Source organism: Sciurus carolinensis, chromosome 3 (assembly GCF_902686445.1).
Source record: "Sciurus carolinensis chromosome 3, mSciCar1.2, whole genome shotgun sequence".
Taxonomy (NCBI): Eukaryota; Metazoa; Chordata; class Mammalia; order Rodentia; family Sciuridae; genus Sciurus; species Sciurus carolinensis.
The window spans coordinates 41,695,945-41,712,137 of NC_062215.1; the positions used below are offsets into that span (position 1 = coordinate 41,695,945).

Consider the following 16,193-nt stretch of genomic DNA (forward strand, 5'->3'; position numbering starts at 1 on the left):
GCCAGCCAAGAATCTTATACTCAGCAAAACTTACCTTCAGATTTGACGATGAAATAAAATCCTTCCATGATAAACAAAAGCTAAAAGAATTTACAAAAAGAAAGCCAGCATTACAGAACATTCTCAGCAAAATATTCCATGAGGAAGAGATGAAAAACAAAAGAAGCAAATCAGCAAAGGGAGGAATTATCCTAAAGGAACTGTCAAATAAAGGAAGAACCAAGTCGTGTCAAAAATAAATAAATAAATAAAATGAGTCAAATGACCAGGAATACAAATCATAACTCAATAATAACCCTGAATATTAATGGCCTGAATTCATCAATCAAAAGACATAGACTGGCAGATTGGATTAAAAAGAAAGATCCAACAATATGTTGCCTACAAGAGACTCACCTCACAGAAAGAGATATCCATTGACTAAAGGTGATAGGATGGGGAAAAACATACCATGAACATGGACTCAGCAAAAAAGCTGGGGTATCCATCCTCATTTCAGATAATATGGACCTCAAGCCAAAGTTAGTCAGAAGGGATAAAGAAGGACATTTCATAATGCTTAAGGGAAGCATAAATCAGCAAGACATAACAATCATAAATATCTATGCCCCAAAGAGTGGCGCATCCATGTATGTCAAGAAATCCTTCTCAATCTCAGAAACCAAATAGACCATACTACAATAATACTAGGTGATTTTAACACGACTCCCTCACCACTGGACAGATCTTCCAAACAAAAATTGAACAAAGAAACTATAGAACTCAATAACACAATCAATAATTTAGACTTAACAGACATTTATAGAATATACCATCCAACCGAGAGCGAATACACTTTCATCTCAGCAGCACATGGATCCTTCTCTAAAATAGACCATATATTATGCCACAAAGCTAATGTTAGCAAATACAAGAAGATAGAGACACTACCTTGTATTCTATCAGATCATAATGGATTGAAATTAGAAATAAATGAAAGAGTAAAAAACAGAAATTACTCCAACACCTGGAGATTAAACAATATGCTATTATATGATGAATGGATAACCAAAGATATTAGGAAAGAAATTAGAAAATTCTTAGAGGTAAATGAGAACAAAGAAACATCATATCAAAATCCCTGGGACAATATGAAAGCAGTACTTAGAGGAAAATTTATTTCATGGAGTACATTTAATAAAAGAAGTAAAACTCAACAAATAAACGACCTAACACTACAGCTCAAAGCCCTAGAAAAAGAAGAACAGACCAACACCAAAAGTAGTAGAAGACAGAAAATAGTTAAACTCAGAGCTGAAAACAACAAAATTGAAACAAAAGAAAAAATACAAAAAATTGACAAAATAAATAGTTGGTTCTTCAAAAAAATAAACAAAATTGATAAACCCTTGGCCACACTAACAAAGAGAAGATGAGAGAAAACCCAAATCACTAAAATTCGGAATGAACAAGGAAATATCACAACAGACACGATTGAAATACAAAACGTAATCAAAAGCTATTTTGAAAATCCACACTCCAACAAAATAGAAAATTTCAAAGACATCAACAAGTTTCTAGAGACATATGAATTGCCTAAACTGAACGAGGAGGACATACACGATTTAAATAGACCAATTTCAAGTAATGAAATAGAAGAAGTCATCAAATGCCTACCAACAAAGAAAAGTCCGGGACCAGATGGGTTCTCAGCCGAGTTCTACAAAACCTTTAAAGAAGAGCTCATTCCAATATTCCTCAAAGTATTCCATAAAATAGAAGAGGAGGGAACCCTCCCAAACTCATTCTATGAAGCCAATATCACCCTGATGCCTAAACCAGACAGAGACACATCGAGGAAAGAAAATTTCAGACCAATATCCTTAATGAACATCGACGCAAAAATTCTAAACAAAATTTTAGCAAATCGCATACAAAAACATATTAAAAAGATAGTGCACCATGATCAAGTGGGTTTCATCCCAGGGATGCAAGTTTGGTTCAACATCAGGAAATCAATAAATGTCATTCACCATATCAATAGACTTAAAGTCAAGAATCACATGATTATTTCAATAGATGCAGAAAAAGCATTTGATAAAATACAGCACCCATTCATGCTCAAAACACTAGAAAAAATAGGGATAATGGGAACATTCCTTAACATTGTAAAGGCCATCTACACTAAGTCCATGGCTAATATCATTCTAAATGGTGAAAAACTGAAAGCATTCCCCCTAAAAACTGGAACAAGGCAGAGATGCCCTCTTTCACCACTTCTATTCAATATCATCCTTGAGACTCTAGCCAGAGCAAGTAGACAGAAAAAAGAAATTAAAGGGATACGAAATGGAAAAGGAGAACTCAAACTATCCCTATTTGCTGATGATATGATTATATACTTAGAGGAACCAGGAAATTCCACCAGAAAACTTTTAAACTCATAAGTGAATTCAGTAAAGTAGCAGGATATAAGATCAATGCACATAAATCTAAGGCATTTTTATACATAAGTGATGAATCTTCAGAAAGAGAAATTAGGAAAACTACCCCATTCACAATAGCTTCGAAAAAAATAAAATACTTGGGAATCAATCTAACAAAAGAGGTGAACGACCTCTCCAATGAGAACTACAGAACACTAAAGAAAGAAATTAAAGAAAACCTTAGAAGATGGAAAGATCTCCCATGTTCTTGGATAGGCAGAATTAATATTGTCAAAATGGCCATACTACCAAAAGTGCTATACAGATTCAATGCAATTCCAATTAAAATCCCAATGACGTACCTTACAGAAATAGAACAAGCAATCATGAAATTCAACTGGAAGAATAAGAAACCCAGAATAGCTAAAGAAATCCTTCACAGGAAAAATGAAGCTGGGGGTATCGCAATACCAGATCTTCAACTCTACTACAAAGCAATAGTAACATATATATATGTAATATTACTCAGCCATAAAGAATGATAAAATTATGGCATTTGTAGGCAAATGGATGAAATTGGAGAATATCATGCTAAGTGAGATAAACCAATCTCAAAAAACCAAAGGAAGAATGATCTCGCTGATAAGTGGATGATGTCACATAATGGGGGGGATGGAAGGGGTTAGTGTTAGTGGTAGAGTTAGGGTTAGGGAGGGGGGGAACAATGGAGGAATGAAGGACTGTATAGAGGGAAAAGAGGGGTGGGAGGAGTGGGGGGAAGGGGAAAAATAACAGAATGAATCAAAAAATTTACCCTATGTAAATTTATGATTACACAAATGGTATGCCTTTACTCCATGTACAAACAGAGAAACAACATGTATCCCATTTGTTTACAATAAAAAAAAGAAAAAGAAAAAAAATCAACATGCATAAATCTAAAGCATTTTTACACGCAAGCGACGAAACAGCTGAAAGGGAAATGAAGAAAACAACTCCATTTGCAATAGCCTCAAAAAAAATAAAATACTTGGGAATCAATCTAACCAGAGGTAAAAGGTGTCTACAATGAAAACTACAAAACATTGAAGAAAGAAATTGAGGAAGACCTTAGAAGATGGAAAGATCTCCCATGTTCTTGGATAGGAAGAAATAATATTGTCAAAATGGCCATACTACCTAAAGTGCTATACAGATTCAATGCAATTCCAATTAAAATCCCAATGATGTACCTTACAGAAATGGAGGAAGCAATCATGAAATTCATGTGGAAGAATAAGAAACCCAGAATAGCTAAAGCAATCCTTAGCAGGAAGAATGAAACAGTGGGTATTGCAATACCAGAACTTCAACTATACTACAAAGCAATAGTAACAAAAACGGCATGGAATTGGCACCAAAATAGACAGGTAGATCAATGGTACAGAATAGAGGACACGAACACAAACCCAAATAAATACAATTTTCTCATACTAGACAAAGGGACCAAAAATATGCAATGGTGAAAAGATAACCTCTTCAACAAATGGTGCTGGGAAAACTGGAAATCCATATGCAACAGAATGAAACTAAACCCCTATCTCTCACCCTGCACAAAAATCAACTCACAATTGATGAAGGACCTTGAAATCAGACCAGAGACCCTGCATCTTCTAGAAAAAAAAGTAGGTCCAGATCTTAACTTGTTGACTTAGGATCAGACTTCCTTAACAGGACTTCCATAGCACAAGAAATAAAAGCAAGAATCAATAACTGGGATAGATTCAAACTAAATAGCTTTCTCTCAGCAAAGGAAACTATCAGCAATGCGAAGAGAGAGCCTACAGAGTGGGAGAAAATCTTTGTCACTCATCCTTCAGATAGAGTACTAATTTCCAGAATCTATAAAGAACTCAAAAAACTACATGAAGAATACAAATAACCCAATCAACAAATGGGCTAAGGCTGCTAAGGCTATGAACAGACGCTTCACAGAAGAAGATCTACAAGCAGTCAACAAACATATGAAAAAATGTTCACCATCTTTAGTAATAAGAGAAATGGAAATCAAAACTACACTAAGATTCCATCTCACGCCAATTAGAATGGCGATTATCAAGAACACAAGCAACAATAGGTGTTGGTGAGGATGTGGGATAAAGGTGCACTCATACATTGCTGGTGGGGCTGAAAATTAGTGCAGCCACTCTGGAAAGCAGTGTGAAGATTCCTTAGAAAACGTGGAATGGACCCACCATTTGACCCAGCTATCCCACTCCTCTGTCTATACCCAAAGGACTTAATATCAGCATACTACAGAGATACAGCCAAATCAATGTTCATAGCTGCTCAATTCACAATAGCCAGACTGTGGAACCAACCTAGATGTCCTTCAATTGATGAATGGATAAAGAAACTGTGGTATATATATACAATGGGATATTACTCAGCTATAAAGAATGATAAAATTATGACATTTGCAGGCAAATGGATGAAATTGGAGAATATTATGCTAAGTGAGATAAACCAATCTCAAAAAACCAAAGGAAGAATGATCTCGCTGATAAGTGGATGATGACACATAATAGGGGGGAGGGGAGCAAAAATGGAGGAAGGAGGGACTGTATAGAGGGAAAAGAGGGGTTGGAAGGGTGGGGGGAAGGAAAAAATAACAGAATGAATCAACCATCATTACCCTATGTAAATCTATGATTACGCAAATGGTGTGCTGTTACTCCATGTACAAACAGAAACAACATGTATCCCATTTGTTTACAATAAAAATAAATTAAAATTAAAAATAAAGAAAAAAATCACATAGTTTTAGCAAACTCTAAAATGGCAACATATATCAACTCCACATTGCAGAACACTTATGGTACTACTGCTGGAAATTAGCAGAATGGTTACTTAAAATGAGGTGGTGGGGCAAAAGGGCCAAAATGAAGACCACATCATCCCTTGGGAAAAAATTTTACATTCATACCATATAAGACTTCAAAGAGGATAAAACACAGGAAGCCATGAAATGGTAGACCCAGAAACACCTAGCATGAAACACTCCATATACATTTCTCAAATACATATTTAAAACAAATAGAATTTTCAAAAATATTGAGTTGCTCTATTTTAAGATTTGAAGTCTTTGCAGGGTGTAAGGGTTACTCGGTTTTCTAGTTTTATTTGATCGCAAAATATTTAATGTTTTTCATGGAGAGAATAAGAGGTAATCATTAACCCAAAAGAAAAATGAAAAGGATTTATAATCAACATTATGCTGAAAAAAAGCAAAATTACAAATCCTAGTCTATCTGAATGAAAATCTTTCATGTTCATGCTGACACACATCTGAGCGCTTATCATCAATGTGTGCAGTTAAGGGAAAAAATGAAAAGGGCAGCGCAATTTAAATCTCCAGTGTTTCAAAGGAAGTACTTTTTAAAATGTAGGTACATTTAGTTGTTCTGTAAAATAGATGCCACACTGAAGGATAAAGGGAGACCATTGTGTTTGGAGTTCTGACTCCCCCACGACCTGGCCCTACGCACTGCAACCATCTTTAAACTGCTGAACTTAATCTCAACAGTTACCGTTTTTTGTTTTTGTTTTTTCTCCTCTTCAGTTCACGTTTCAGGCTGTTCAGCAGATGCCTGTGATTCTGGAGAATCAAATTGCTGGTGAAAGTTTGTTCTGTTTCTTCAGTTTTTCAGGAACTTTTCTCCACAAGGTAATTTCCTGCTGCTTGAAGTACCATCTGTCTTCCTCATCAGTAAGCACCGGATTCAAGAAGTTCCCTACTGAGTCCTTTCCGTGAATCCCTGTCCTTGAAGTTCAGCTTGCCATATAGTGGCACAATGCTGGCCAGTAATGCCAGGGGTTGAACCCAGGGCTTCGCATGCCCTAGACAGTCACTCTACCATGGATCTACACTCCTGGGACCTTTATTTAAAAGGCTCATGCTTCTGATGTAACCCTTCCACTTAGCTGTGAAAATACAGTAATCAGAACTGCTTGGTATCTTCCTGAATGAGACTTAATAGGGGCCCATATACTTTACTTCATCTAGAGATTTTCTCAAGCATCTTCAAAGATGCTGAAGTTCCCAGTCACAATGAGCGTGGGAACCAGAAGGAGGATAGGTGCACTTTCTCTGAAGACATCTCTTCAACAGAACCTATCCCTTTGCTTCCAACACCTTATCTTTTCCCATAATTTCCAGGGTGTGTGAGCAACTCATGATGGTAGCATACATCCCCAGGTAACTTTAAGAAGCAGCAGAAGCAAGCAGTACTTCCAGCCAGGCCATCAGGCACCATCACTTACCTGCCCAACAGTCCAAAGCCAGCATTATACGTAACTGGCAGGACTAATCCCTTACATGGCTCCACCATTGGTTGTGGCCATGACAAAGACTTATATCCCTGTATTAGCTTTTACTTAGATGACTTATGGAGCCAGCTTCCTGTCTTTCTTGGGAGGGGTTAGATGGGGTTTTGCTCTGCCAGAAGGTAGTCCAGCCAAACCAGACTACCTTAATTTAGCTAATACTACGACTCCTATTGTGTTTTCATGGCTTGCCTGCCTTATTTCCGAAAGACTCAGTGAAGCCATAGTCTTAGTAATAGTAGGTTTGGGAATAGCATTACAGGTTCAAAATTTTCTCTTGCAACATTATCCAAACTGGTTCAAGGCCCTAAGAAGAGTTTTTGCTTCAGTGGTTTTTTTTTTTTTTTTTTTTTTCATTTGTAGTCATTTAACTACTTGAAGATATTTATCTAGAGAAAGGACCCAAGAGACCTGGTCAAGTGGAATAAATATACAACTATTTTATAAAGTGGCATTTTGGCATGACCTTTTTCTACTTCTGTTTGACTCTTTTCCCCCGCTTTCACTAGTGGTAGTTCTTTTTTTTTTTCATATGTAATAGCATTTTTATTTTATTTTTATTTATTTTATTTTCTTTTTGCTCTTTTTTATTTATTTTTATTATTGTATACAAATGGGATACATGTTGTTTCTCTGTTTGTACATGGCGTAAAGGCATACCATTTGTGTAATCATAAATTTACATAGGGTAATGTTGTTTGATTCATTCTGTTATTTTTTTCCCTTCCCCCCACCCCTCCCACCCCTCTTTTCCCTCTATACAGTCCTTCCTTCCTCCATTCTTGCCCCCCTCCCTAAACCTAACTCTAACCCTAACACTAACTCTTCCCACCCCCCATTATGTGTCCTCATCCATTTATTAGCGATATCATTCTTCCTTTGGTTTTTTGAGATTGGCTTATCTCACTTAGCATGATATTCTCCAGTTTCATCCATTTGCCTGCAAATGCCATAATTTTATCATTCTTTATGGCAGAGTAATATTCCATTGTATATATATACCACAGTTTCTTTATCCATTCATCAATTGAAGGACATCTAGGTTGGTTCCACAATCTGGCTATTGTGACTGAGCAGCTATGAACATTGATGTGGTTGTATCTCTGTAATATGCTGATTTTAAGTCCTTTGGGTATAGGCCAAGGAGTGGGATAGCTGGGTCAAATGGTGGTTCCATTCCAAGTTTTCTAAGGAGTCTCCACACTGCTTTCCAGAGTGACTGCACTAATTTGCAACCCCACCAGCAATGTAGGAGTGTACCTTTCTCCCCACATCCTCGCCAACACCTGTTGTTGCTTGTATTCTTGATAATCGCCATTCTAATTGGGGTGAGATGGAATCTTAGGGTGGTTTTGATTTGCATTTCTCTTATTACTAGAGATGTTGAACATTTTTCCATATGTTTGTTGATTGCTTGTAGATCTTCTTCTGTGAAGTGTCTATTCATTTCCTTAGCCCATTTGTCGATTGGATTATTTGCATTCTTGGTGTAGAGTTTTTTGAGTTCTTTATAGATTCTGGAGATTAGTGCTCTATCTGAAGTATGATTGGCAAAGATTTTCTCCCACTCTGTAGGCTCTTTCTTCGCATTGCTGAGAGTTTCTTTTGCTGAGAGAAAGCTTTTTAGTTTGAATCTATCCCAGTTATTAATTCTTGCTTTTATTTCTTGTGCTATGGGAGTCCTCTTGAGGAAGTCTGGTCCTCAGATGACATGTTGAAGCTCTGGACCTACTTTTTCTTCTATAAGATGCACGGTCTCTGGTCTGATTCCGAGATCCTTAATCCATTTTGAGTTTAGTTTTGTGCATGGTGAGAGATATGGGTTTAGTTTCATTCTGTTGCATATGGATTTCCAATTCTCCCAGCACCATTTGTTGAAGAGGCTATCTTTTCTCCATTGCATATTTTTGGTCCCTTTGTCTAGTATGAGAAAATTGTATTTTTTTGGGTTTGTGTCCGTGTCCTCTATTCTGTACCATTGATCCACCTTTCTATTTTGGTACCAATACCATGCCGTTTTTGTTACTATTGCTTTGTAGTAGAGTTGAAGATCTGGTATTGAAATACGCCCTGCTTCACTCTTTCTGCCAAGGATCGCTTTAGCTATTCTGGGTTTTTTATTCTTCCAGATGAATTTCATAATTTCTTGCTCTATTTCTGTAAGGTACATCATTGGGATTTTAATTGGAATTGCATTGAATCTGTATAGCACTTTAGGTAGTATGGCCATTTTGACAATATTAATTCTTCCTATCCAAGAACATGGAAGATCTTTCCATCTTCTAAGGTTTTCTTGAATTTCTTTCTTTAGTGTGCTATAGTTCTCATTGTAGAGGTCTTTCACCTCTTTTGTGAGATTGATTCCCAAGTATTTTACTTTTTTCAAAGCTATTGTGAATGGGGTAGTTTTCCTAATTTCTCTTTCTGAAGATTCATCGCTCATGTATAGAAATGCCTTAGATTTATGTGCATTGATCTTATATCCCGCTACTTTACTGAATTTACTTATGAGATCTAAAAGTTTTCTGGTGGAATTTCCTGGTTCCTCTAAGTATACAATCATATCATCAGCAAATAGGGATAGTTTGAGTTCTCCTTTTCCTATTTGTATCCCTTTAATTTCTTTGGTCTGCTTATTGCTCTGGCTAGAGTTTCAAGGATGATGTTGAATAGAAGTGGTGAAAGAGGGCATCCCTGCCTTGTTCCAGTTTTTAGAGGGAATGCTTTCAGTTTTTCACCATTTAGAATAATATTAGCCATGGGCTTAGCATAGATGGCCTTTACAATGTTAAGGAATGTTCCCATTATCCCTATTTTTTCTAGTGTTTTGAGCATGAAGGGGTGCTGTATTTTATCAAATGCTTTTTCTGCATCTATTGAAATAATCATGTGATTCTTGACTTTAAGTCTATTGATATGGTGAATTACATTTATTGATTTCCTGATGTTGAATCAACCTTGCATCCCTGGGATGAAACCCACTTGATCATGGTGCACTATCTTTTTAATATGTTTTTGTATGCGATTTGCTAAAATTTTGTTGAGAATTTTTGCGTCGATGTTCATTAAGGATATTGGTCTGAAATTTTCTTTCCTCGATGTGTCTCTGTCTGGTTTAGGCATCAGGGTGATATTGGCTTCATAGAATGAGTTTGGGAGGGTTCCCTCCTCTTCTATTTTATGGAATATTTTGAGAAGTATTGGAATGAGCTCTTCTTTAAAAGTTTTGTAGAACTCGGCTGAGAACCCATCTGGTCCTGGACTTTTCTTTGTTGGTAGGCTTTTGATGACTTCTTCTATTTCATTACTTGAAATTGGTCTATTTAAATTGTGTATGTCCTCCTCGTTCAGTTTAGGTAATTCATATGTCTCTAGAAACCTGTTGATGTCTTCGAAATTTTCTATTTTGTTGGAGTATAGATTTTCAAAATAGCTTCTAATTATGTTTTGTATTTCAGTCGTGTCTGTTGTGATATTTCCTTGTTCATTCCGAATTTTAGTGATTTGGGTTTTCTCTCATCTTCTCTTTGTTAGTGTGCTAAAGGTTTATCAATTTTGTTTATTTTTTCGAAGAACCAACTATTTATTTTGTCAATTTTTTGTATTGTTTCTTTCGTTTCAATTTCTTTGATTTCAGCTCTGAGTTTAACTATTTCCTGTCTTCTACTACTTTTGGTGTTGGTTTGTTCTTCTTTTTCTAGGGCTTTGAGCTGTAGTGTTAGGTTGTTTATTTTTTGAGTTTTACTTCTTTTATTAAATGCGCTCCATGAAATAAATCTTCCTCTAAGTACTGCTTTCATAGTGTCCCAGAGATTTTGATATGATGTTTCTTTGTTCTCGTTTACCTCTAAGAATTTTTTAATTTCCTTCCTGATACCTCCTGTTATCCATTCATCATATAATAGCATATTGTTTAATCTCCAGGTGTTGGAGTAGTTTCTGTTTTTTACTCTTTCATTAATTTGTAACTTCAATCCATTATGATCTGATAGAATACAAGGTAGTGTCTCTATCTTCTTGTATTTGCTGACATTAGCTTTGTGGCATAATATATGGTCTATTTTAGAGAAGGATCCATGTGCTGCTCAGAAGAAAGTGTATTCGCTCTTGGTTGGATGGTATATTCTATAAATGTCTGTTAAGTCTAAATTATTGATTGTGTTATTGAGATCTATGGTTTCTTTGTTCAATTTTTGTTTGGAAGATCTGTCCAGTGGTGAGAGAGGTGTGTTAAAATCACCTAGTATTATTGTGTTATGGTCTATTTGGCTTCTAAAATTGAGAAGGATTTGTTTAACATACATGGATGAGCCATTGTTTGGGGCATAGATGTTTATGATTGTTATATCTTGCTGATTTATGCTTCCCTTAAGCAGTATGAAATGTTCTTCCTTATCCCTTCTGACTAACATTGGCTTGAAGTCCACATTATCTGAAATGAGTATGGATACTCCAGCTTTTTTGCTGAGTCCATGTGCATGGTATGTTTTTCCCCATCCTTTCACCTTTAGTCTATGGGTATCTCTTTCTGTGAGGTGAGTCTCTTGCAGGCAACATATTGTTGGATCTTTCTTTTTAATCCAATCTGCCAGTCTATGTCTTTTGATTGATGAATTCAGGCCATTAACATTCAGGGTTATTATTGAGATATGATTTGTATTCCCAGTCATTTGGTTCATATTTAAAATTTTATTTATTTATTTATTTATTTATTTTTTGACACATCTTGGTTCCTCTTTTATTTGACAGTTCCTTTAGGATAATTTCTCCCTTTGCTGATTTGCTTCTTTGTTTTTTATTTCTTCCTCATGAAATATTTTGCTGAGAATGTTCTGTAATGCTGGCTTTCTTTTTGTAAATTCTTTTAGTTTTTGTTTATCATGGAAAGATTTTATTTCATCATCAAATTTGAAGGTAAGTTTTGCTGGGTATAAGATTCTTGGTTGGCATCCATTTTCTTTCAGAGCTTGAAAAATGTTGTTCCAGGCCCTTTTAGCTTTTAGGGTCTGGATTGAAAAATCTGCTGATATCCGTATTGGTTTCCCCCTGAATGTAATTTGGTTCTTTTCTCTCACAGCCTTTATAATTTTCATTATAATGTGCCTTGGTGTGGGTCTGTTGTAATTTTGTGTATTTGGAGTCCTATAAGCCTCTTGGACTTGATTTTCCATTTCATTCTTCAGATTTGGGAAATTTTCTGATATTATTTCATTGAATAGATTGTTCATTCCTTTGGTTTTTTTCTCTAAGCCTTCCTCAATCCCAATAATTCTCAAATTTGGCCTTTTCATGATATCCCATAGTTCTTGGAGATTCTGTTCATGATTTCTTACCATCTTCTCTGTTTGTTCAACTTTGTTTTCGAGGTTAAATATTTTGTCTTCAATATCTGAAGTTCTGTCTTCCAGGTGTTCTATCCTATTGGTTATGCTTTCTATGGAATTCTTAATTTGGTTTATTGTTTCCTTCATTTCAAGGATTTCTGTTTGTTTTTTTTTTCAATATCTCTAACTCTTTATTGAAATGCTCTTTTGCTTCCTGAATTTGCTCTGTTAACTGTCGATTGGTGCAATCATTCAATGCCTGCATTTGCTCTTTCATCTCCTCATTCAATGCCTGCATTTGCTCTTTCATCTCATCGTTTGCTTCCCTGATCATTTTAATTATGTACATTCTGAACTCCCTTTCTGTCATTTCTTCTGCCATGCTGTCGTTGGATTTTATTGATGTAACTTCTAGATTTGTTTGGGGCATTTTCTTCCCTTGTTTTCTCATATTGCTCATTAATCAGTGGGTCATTAAGATATTGCAGAATTCCTCTATCGACTTATAATGTCCCTGAAGATTTCTAGTATATCCCCTCTTATCCTTCAGTACCTGAAGTCTTGGAGAAAGTTGATAATGCAGAGCTCCACGAAGAAGCTCCCCTCTAGGGGTGGTGACCCTCAGGTGGCGTATATTCCCTGCTAGTGGGCAGAGGTGCCTCCACTTGTTGACCAATGGTCATCCAACGGGGAACTAGGTTGTGGGCTGAGGCAAGGCCTGTTTGTGCCTGTGTCTCTGGTTTTACCATACTTGTGGGAAAACCTCCCCCGGCAGGGAAGACTCACTCGGTGGGGACATCTCGCTGGTCAGTTCCCCTCCTAGAGGTTCCCCTCAATCTACAACTACCGCCGGGGCTGGGCTGTCTTCCTCTGCAACGTTCCCAGGGGCCCAGACCTACCTCCTGGGCCTGGGAGCCTCACCCTCTGCAGGCGAGTCTCCTTAGGCTGCCTCTCCCAGAGAATCTGCCCACAGTCCTGGAAACTTCGTTCCGCCCCTAGGCGTGTCTCTGTGCAGCTCTTCCAGCAAGAAGCCACCTAGCTCCTGGGACCCTGCTCTGCACCTAATCGCCTGGCTATGCGGCCCCTCCTCTGAGCTGCCACCTGGAGCCCTGTACAATAGCTCCGATTCCCAGAGACCCGCCACACACCTCCTCCTCCGGACAGCGGCCCGGTTTCTGACGCAGTCACTAGGAGTCCAAGCAACTCACTTCGCGTCTCCTCCTCCCGCCAACCGCCCGTAGCCCTAGGCAGTCACTCCAAGCCCAAGTGACCCGCCCTGTTCCTCCTCCTCCTCCTCGGGGTAGCCCCCCGGGTGTTCAGGAGCGGTGGCTCCGAGACCAAGCGACCCACCGCGCTCCTCCTCCAGGCAGGCCACCGGTGTTCAGGAGCGGTCGCTTTGAGTGCAATCAACTCACCACTCGCCTCCTCCTCTGGCAACCGCCTGTGACTCTGATGCAGTCACTCCTAGACCAAGTGACCCGCCGCGCTCCTCCTCTTCCTCCGGGCAACCCCCCGGTGTTCAGAAGCGGTCGTTCTGCGTCCAAACAGCTCGCCACGCAGCTCCTCCTCAGGCAGCCGCCCGGAGCCCCAGTGGTTGCTCCGAGACCAAGCGCTGTGCTGAGCTGCCTCCTCTACGATGATCCCAGTTGTCCATGTTTACCGCTCCAGTGGGGGGAGGGGCGTCTCGCCGAGCAACTCTACTTCACAAAGTTCCCTGCGTTCCGGGGCTACCGCCCCATCCGGGACGCCTCCCCAACGGGAGAGTCTCACCTGGTGGCCTTGAGCTGGTCCCAAGTCTCTCACTATCTCCTCTTTTGAATCCTGCGTCCTGGAGCAACATGAAATGCAGCCGCCCTCTAGGCCACCATCTTGAAACTCAGTGGTAGTTCTTTATAAGTTGTTTTTCATTTCTAAAATTATTTTATAGTAATGCCTGAGCAAGAACTCAAAAATCCCTAACAGGTCTTTGTCATGCCACACTTTTTTTTTTTTTGGGTGCTGGGGATCGAACCCAGGGCCTTGTGCTTATAAGGCAAGCACTCTACCGACTGAGCTATCTCCCCAGCCCCTGTCATGCCATATAGGTTAGTTTACATTCTGTCTTTTTATGAATGATATGTCATCCACTTAAACCTTTCAATGTTTTATCTTGAAAAATATAAAATAAAAAAGGTTAAAAATACTGAAACAAAACAAAACAACAACAAAAAAGAGGTACCCTACTGAAAATTTTTTGTTCACATCTCTCATGGTTGGTGTTGGATCATAGCCTGCTAAAAACAGTCTTATAAGAATGGATTCACCAATTCCTGTGATCTCTTTTTTAATCAGCTGTACTCCGTGTGTGTGTGTGTGTGTGTGTGTGTGTGTGTGTGTGGTGCTGGGGATTGAACCCAGGGTCTTGTGCTTGTGAGGCAAGCACTCTACCAACTGAGCTATCTCCCCAGCCTCATGTGTTGTCTTTTTATTCTTACCAATAAGAAGTAAATTTTTCCAACAGTCACATCCTTTAAATGATATTTTGACTTATTGTGTTCAAACTCTATATGCAGATACCCTATTAAGATGGAAGTGGGCATTGAAACATCAGGACAGGTGGCAAGCTGGTAAAAAATAAGATCATACTCTTTCACCAAGTCTGTCAAGTCTGCTCACTATTGTCACCTTAAGAAGATACCTTAAGCGGACATTGGCATCAAAGTAAGATTCACATGGCTTTTCAACTTGCATAAATTCGAAATCATAACTTCTGCTCTGAGTCAGTTTTCCAGGTAAGACTAGTTCTTTCACTAGGTTTACAAATTCATGTCATTCTTGTCCTTGAAGAGTTCTTTCCTGAAACAGATTCTCCATTATAGAAGAGACGGGCCTTTCTACTTCGCCATCTTCAGTTTCTTTTCTGCCATTTTCCTGGTTTTCCCATCATTAAGGACAACATCAATTTCACAAATGGGACCCAAAAAGCCTCCAAGGAAACTCACTGTTAGCACTGCCACCGCCATGTCCCCACCACTTCACTCCTCTTTCATATGTCATTTAAAGGCTTTGGATGTATCTAGCGTAGATAGTGCTGCTGAGATTCAGTATAACCCCCATTGTTTCTTGTGTGTTTTTAGCTGTTATTGTAAGCTGTAAGATAGGAGGGGGTTTTGATTTTTGGTGTTGAGAAAACAAGACTGGGAGAACTTGTTTGGTCCTTAAGATCTGAACATTTGTTTAGGATTGAAAGACAGAGTGAAACCCAGTATTTTGCTGAGGAATCTGGCTAGTGAGGGAGGTGGACATGCTGTGGCCAGGGACCTCATGAAGCAAGGCACAAGGCAGTGAGGAGGAGGGCGTAGGTGAAGAAGAAAAAGGTAGAAAATGATATGCTCTATAAGACTAATTCTTTTTTTTATGTTACGTTTTTTATTGTGATTTTTTAAAGGTTGTATTTTAAAGTAGGACTTAGAATCTAATGTTGCTCCTTCATTCTTTTTTTTTATTGTAAAAAAATGGGATACATGTTGTTTCTCTGTTTGTACATGGCGTAAGGCATACCATTTGTGTAATCATAAATTTACATAGGGTAATTTTTTTGATTCATTCTGTTATTTTTCCCCTGCTCCCCCACCCCTCCCACCCCTCTTTTCCCTCTATACAGTCCTTCCTTCCTCCATTCCTGCCCCCCTCCCTGACCCTAACTCTAACCCTAACACTAACCCCTCCCACCCCCCCCCATTATGTGTCATCATCCACTTATTAGCGATATCATTCGTCCTTTGGTATTTTGAGACTTGCTTATCTCACTTAGCATGATATTCTCCAATTTCATCCATTTGCCTGCAAATGCCATAATTTTATCATTCTTTATAGCTGAGTAATATTCCATTATATATATATATATATATATATATATATATATATATACCACAGTTTCTTTATCCATTCATCAATTGAAGGACATCTAGGTTGGTTCCACAATCTGGCTATTGTGAACTGATCAGCTATGAACATTGATTTGGCTGTATCTCTGTAATATGCTGATTTTAAGTCCTTTGGGTATAGACAGAGGAGTGGGATAGCTGGGTCAAATGGTGGGTCCATTCCACGTTTTCTA

At 38.3% G+C, this 16,193-nt stretch overlaps 1 pseudogene; it reads right to left on the minus strand.

The window, feature by feature from the left end:
• Nucleotides 1-6,007: 6,007 nt before the first annotated feature.
• On the minus strand, nt 6,008-15,096 carry LOC124979304 (vacuolar protein sorting-associated protein 26A-like; annotated as a pseudogene).
• Between the last annotated feature and the right edge of the window lie 1,097 nt (nt 15,097-16,193).